Source organism: Protobothrops mucrosquamatus, unplaced genomic scaffold (assembly GCF_001527695.2).
Source record: "Protobothrops mucrosquamatus isolate PMUCROS unplaced genomic scaffold, P.Mucros_1.0 scaffold250, whole genome shotgun sequence".
Classification (NCBI taxonomy): domain Eukaryota; kingdom Metazoa; phylum Chordata; class Lepidosauria; order Squamata; family Viperidae; genus Protobothrops; species Protobothrops mucrosquamatus.
In genome coordinates this window covers 419,727-425,567 of record NW_015386598.1, presented here as the reverse complement: position 1 = coordinate 425,567, position 5,841 = coordinate 419,727, and the positions used below count along the sequence as shown (strand labels likewise).

The following is a 5,841-nucleotide window of genomic DNA, read 5'->3' as shown; positions in this document are numbered from 1 at the left end:
AGTCACAGTCCTGACCTCAACCCGATTGAAATGTTGTGGCATGACCTTAAGAGCGATTCACACCAGACATCCCAAGAATATTGCTACACTGAAACAGTTTTGTGAAGAGGAGTGGTCCAAAATTACTCCAGATCGTTGTGCAGGTCTGATCTGCAACTACAGGAAACGTTTGGTTGAGGTTATTGCTGCCAAAGGAGGGCCAACCAGTTATTAAGTCCAACGGTTCACATACTTTTTCCTTCCTGCACTGTGAATGTTTACATGTTATGTTCAATTAAACCATGGCAACATGTAATGTTTGTGTATTATTATTTTCAGCAGACTGTGTTTTTCTATTGTTGTGACTTAGATGACGTTCAGAGCACATTTTATGACCAATTCATGCAAAACTCCGCATTATCCCAAGGGGTTCACATACTTTTTCTTGCAACTGTACATCAAAAGAATTTCTAGGTTATGCCAAATTTTGAAAGATTAGAGAGATCTGTAGATCCAGAGCTCATTTTACAAAGACAGTGCTCTGAGTTCCTGATTGCTTTCTTTGTTTTCACATCTTGGGGAACAAATCTATACACTAATCATTTCCGATCTGGTGCCCTTTAGATGCAGTCATAAACCATGATATCATATGATTGCATCACTTAGCAATGGCAGTCCCAGTTGATGCTGTAACCCTAGGACCACATGGGTTGTTAAGTGGGAAAAGGTGGCAATCTCAAATCAGAAGCACGGGCAGGTCATAGGTGCTGCGAGTGGGTGCTAGGGAGTGTGGACAGTGGGACCAAGAGAAGGTGGGGATGCTGCAAGACTTCATAAAGGGCCAGCGGCTGCCTCAGTTGGATGCCTCTTATTAGCTGCAGAAGAAAGGCCGTGAAGGTCTGGGGGTGGGGGTGACAAGGATAGGCAGTAGCAGAGTGTAGGCCAAAAGGGGAAAGGGGGGGGGAGATAGGCAAATGGGAGGTGTTGAAGCAGAGGCAAATGCAACAGGGCAGAAGTGTGAGATCCTTGCCTAATGATGCTGCAGTCCTCACCTACTGACCGCAACTAGCACTACAGGAACTGGCATCACTAAACGTGGTCATACCATATGATGTTTTGCCAAACAACTGCTTCATTCTGTGCTGGCAGTTTTCATCCCAATGAGGGTCGTTAAGCAAGGACTATATTGATGAAGAAGACGGTGTTTCTCAGCCTTTTATATCTTTTGCATCTGCATTTTCTTCCAGTTCAATTTCATCAGTATGTTTTATCCAAGGAAAGAAAGAACACCAGCATATGACTTAATTTTAGGTTTAATTACAGCTATTTTTAATACATTTGTAAACAGGATAGTTACATTAAGTGTTTACAAATATGTGGTAAGAGGTGAAATAAACATCTGGTTGCAAATTTAGCATAATTCTGTTATTTAACTGCAGTTTAATTTTTAGTTCTATAAAAAAGAAGACTCAGTTTTATACAGGTAAATATGATAGTCATTGCTTGCAATATCAGCTGCCTTGTTTGGCAACTGTTATGATGCTGTAAAAAAACCTTACAACTGTAGCAGCATCTCATGGCCATGTGATCATCATTTGGACACTTCACAACCAGCATACCCTTACAACCATTGCAGCATTCTGCAGTCACATGATCACCAGTTGTGTGTTGTGCAACTGGTTTGTGACAAGTAGAGTTAATAGAGAAGGAAGAAGTACAATCATAAATCATAGTTACATGATGTTTTGCTTAAATACTCTGATACTTTACTTAATAATCAAAGGGGTAGTGAGATTGTAAGCCTGTTACAGTCATATGATATTTTGCTTAGTGATTGCAGCATTTAACAACAGGGTTACTGGTCCCAGTTGTCATTAAGTGAGGACTACCTGTATCCTCTCAAATTTGACTGTTGCTGTCAATGGCTTTTTATTTTGTTTTAATCTTGACCAGAGATCTCACTTTTGGAAAATAATTCTCTTGTAGCCCAGGCCGTCTCAGAGATTTGTTTTGAAGATAAAATGAAGAAAAGTATGTTGCCTTGAATTCTTGGAGGAAAAAAAGATACAAATGGAAATTACACAATGACATCATTATAGAAGTAGAAGCTATATGACTTTGCTACCAATAATGTGTTGACAGTAAGAGTAAGAAACATTTACCTGTAATCTTATCTTTTTTATTCATTAGCTCTTTAGATAACAGGCCTGTGATTTAAAATTATGGTTAAATACAAAGGAAAAATCAAAGTATTAAATGCAAAAAAGATCTTTAACTTTACATTACAAATGAACTTGAGAAATTGTTTATGTTTACTTTTTAAAAAAAAAAATGTTCTTCACAATGAACATGTTCATTGCCATCTGTTAAAACAATTGGCCTTGGCATCAAGCTTTTCATGTAAACTGAGAAGTATTTTCTAAAAATGGAGGAGTAGGAAATGGTGGGCAATAGGAAATATTTTTTTTACTTCAGATGCTAGCTTTATATAGACTATGAGCATAAAGTTCATTTGACAATTTTTTCCACTTTGCGAAACATCTACACTGCTATGAGAAACATGTACGCTACTAAAATCAGTTAATGAAATCATTTGATTTATTTTTCAGAATATATTTAATTACTGTGCTTCTAAATTACCCAATATCTGCAGCTCCAGCGTAGACACATTTTAATGAACTGTAAAAAGATAGGAAACACCGGCTGCCCATATCTCTTGCGAATAAAGGCAAATATACGTGTCCCAGGATAATGTTGCAGGATCCAATCTGAGTCAGTAACCAGGACCAAAGGTTTATTCTTCCAAGTTTTCGGGCTTGTGCTGGAGCCCATCATCAGGGATCTTCCCTCTCTTTCTAGAATATGTACACTACCTGTTTATTAATATGGTGCCTAATTGTGTGTAGCTTTTAGTTGTTAATTAGCGTGTTGGTAGTTGGATATTAAGTGATTGATTGTTGTTTTCCTTGTGCTGCTGAGTCCTTGGCTGCTAAGTACCTGATAGGAAACAGTATAAGCAAAAGTTGTATTGTAAGAAATCACAATACTAAAAATCACAATATGGACTGAACTGATTCCATCCTTCTGGGCCTCCTACCTCTGGTGATCACAGAAAAAGAAGGCTTTTGTTTATTTCACAGACAAAAGCCTGGAAAAGCACCAAGCCTAGACAAGGTAACTCTTTCTTGCTTGAAAGTTTGTGCTCCCATCTACACCCACATCTTTAATAACTCACTAGAGATGTGTTATGTTCCTTCTTGCTTCAAACACTCTACTATCATCCCATGTAGCTGAACAACTACAGACCGGTTGCTCTGACGTCCGTAGTTATGAAAACCTTTGAAAAGTTAGTGTTGGCCCACCTGAAAAACATGGATCTGCTGACGAATCTGCATATAGACGGGAAGTTGAACAACTGGCCCTGTGGTGCAGCTGAAATAATCTTGAGCTGGACACACTCAAAACTATAGAGATAATAGTAGATTTTAGGAGAAGCTCTCCTATTCTACCACCTCTTACAATACTAAACAACACAGTATCAACAATAGAGACCTTCACATTTCTAGGTTCTCAGGACTTAAAATGGACACCTAACATCAAAAATATCAAAAAAAGCACAATAATTAAGAAATGTTCTTCCTGCACCAACTCAGAAAACTCAGACTACCCAAGGAGCTGCTGATACAGTTCTACAAAGGAATTTTTGAGCCTGTCATTTGCACCTCTATAACTGTCAGTTTGGCATAGCAAACAAGACAGACTTCAACGTTAAGACTGCAGAAAAACAAGTTCAACCAGCCTGCCTTCCATTGAGAACCTATATGCTGCATGAGCCAGAAAGAGGGCTGTGAAAATATCTACAGATCCCTCACATCCTGGACATAAACTGTTTCAACTTCTTCCCTCAAGACGACATTGCACGCCAAAACAACTAGACACAAGGACATTTTCCTCCCCGTGCCATCACTCTGCTAAACAACTAATTCCCACTGCACTGTCTTATGCCCTGGGATGTCAAACCGCCTAGTAGGACTGTATTACTATTATCCTTCTCTTTCCTTTTACCTATTTCCTTAGCTTCTTATGACTATAACTTTGTATCTTATGATTTATGTTGGTTGCTTTTATTTAGTATCCTTTTATGATTTATGTTGTTTGCTTATTTAGTACATGACTGTCACTGAGAGTTGTATCTTATGATTTATGATGATTGTATTTTGTGATCATGATTTATCACTTGTTGCTTATATGTACATTGAGAACTTATACACCGGAGACAAATTCCTTGTATGTCCAATCACACTTAGCCAATAAAAAATTGTATTGTATTGTATTGTGTATTCTGTTCTGTTCTATTCTATTCTTAAAACAATTGGGAAACAGATACTTATTAAAACTGCTGTTAATTTGTTAGGTGTGCCACCTTCACAGAAAACAAAATTTGTTTATCAAGATTTATTAGAAGAGGAGAGGATAAGGAATCTTAACAACTGGTTTTCCAATACTTGATGAAAGGTGTAGAAATTACAGCAGTCGTCATTTTATGCTCATGAAATGCACTAAATATCCATTCTATGTATGGAATGGAAGGGAAGGGAAGGGAACTGGAAGGGACTTTGGAGGTCTTCTAGTCCAGCCCCCTGCTCAAGCAGGAGAACCTATACCATCTCAGACAGGTGATTGTCTAGTCTCCTTAAAAATCTCCAGTGATGGAGCACCCACGATTTCTGGAGGCAAGCTGTTCCACTGGTTGATTGTCCTCACTGTCAGGAAGTTTCTCCTTAATATCAGGTTGCTTCTCTCTTTGATCAATTTCCTACCATTGTTTCTCGTCCTTCCCTTTGGTGAGCAAAGTGACCCCCTCTTCTTGTGGCAGCCCCTCAGATACTGGAATACTGCTATCATGTCTCCCCTATTTCTTCTTTTCTTTAGACTAGCCAAACCAAAGTCCTGCAGCCGTTATTTGTATGTTTTAGTCTCCAGGCCTTTGATCATCTTAGTTGCTCTTCTCTGATGTTTTTCCAAACTTTTGACATCTTTTTTGTGATATGGTGACCAAAATTGGCTGCATTATTCTAGGTGTGGTCTTACTAGGGTTTTATAAAGCGGTACTAATACTTCGTGTGATCTTGATTCTGTGCCTCTATTTATACAATCCAGAATTAGATTAGCTTTTTTGGTTGCTGCTGCACACTGCTGGCTCATAGTCAAGTGATCGTCCACTAGGACTCCAAGGTCTCTCTCACAGTTAACTGTTTTTAAGTCAGGTCTTGCCCAATCTGTACTTGTACCTTTGATTTTTCCTGTCTAGAAGTATGTGGCTTTTCTCCACATTGAAACTCATTTTGTTGGATAGGGCCCATTGTTCAAGTTTATCTAGATCAGGGGTAGGCAACCTTGGCTCTTTTATGACTCATGGACTTCAACTCCCAGAATTCCTGAGCCAGCCATGCTGAGGGAAAAGGGAGGTTTCCAAGCTGAGCCATGCTGGCTCAGGAATTCTGGGAGTTGATGTCCACGAGTCATAAAAGAGCCAAGGTTGCCTACCCCTGGTCTAGATCTTTTTGGATCCTGAGCTTGTCTTCTGGGGTGTTGGCTACTCCTGTCAGTTTGGTGTCATCTACAAATTTGATGAGTTCCCCTTCAATTCCCTTATTTAAGTCATTTATTTATTTATTTATTTATTAATTTAATTTGTACCCCGCCCTTCTCCTCATGGGACTCAGGGCGGCTAACAGCCTCATAAAAACCACAATACAAATACAATGACATCTATATTAAAAACCGAATTAAAAGGAAATATTTAAGAAGGCCGATTATTAAAATTATCCTTAAAATACCCTTAAAAAACCCCACTAAAAA

At 38.7% G+C, this 5,841-nt stretch overlaps 1 protein-coding gene across 1 annotated transcript in view; it reads left to right on the top strand.

Annotated features, from left to right (window-relative positions):
* SMS (spermine synthase) overlaps nucleotides 1-5,841 on the top strand; it is a 36,662-nt gene that overhangs the window by 3,887 nt on the left and 26,934 nt on the right. The gene's annotated exons all lie outside the window — the stretch shown is intronic.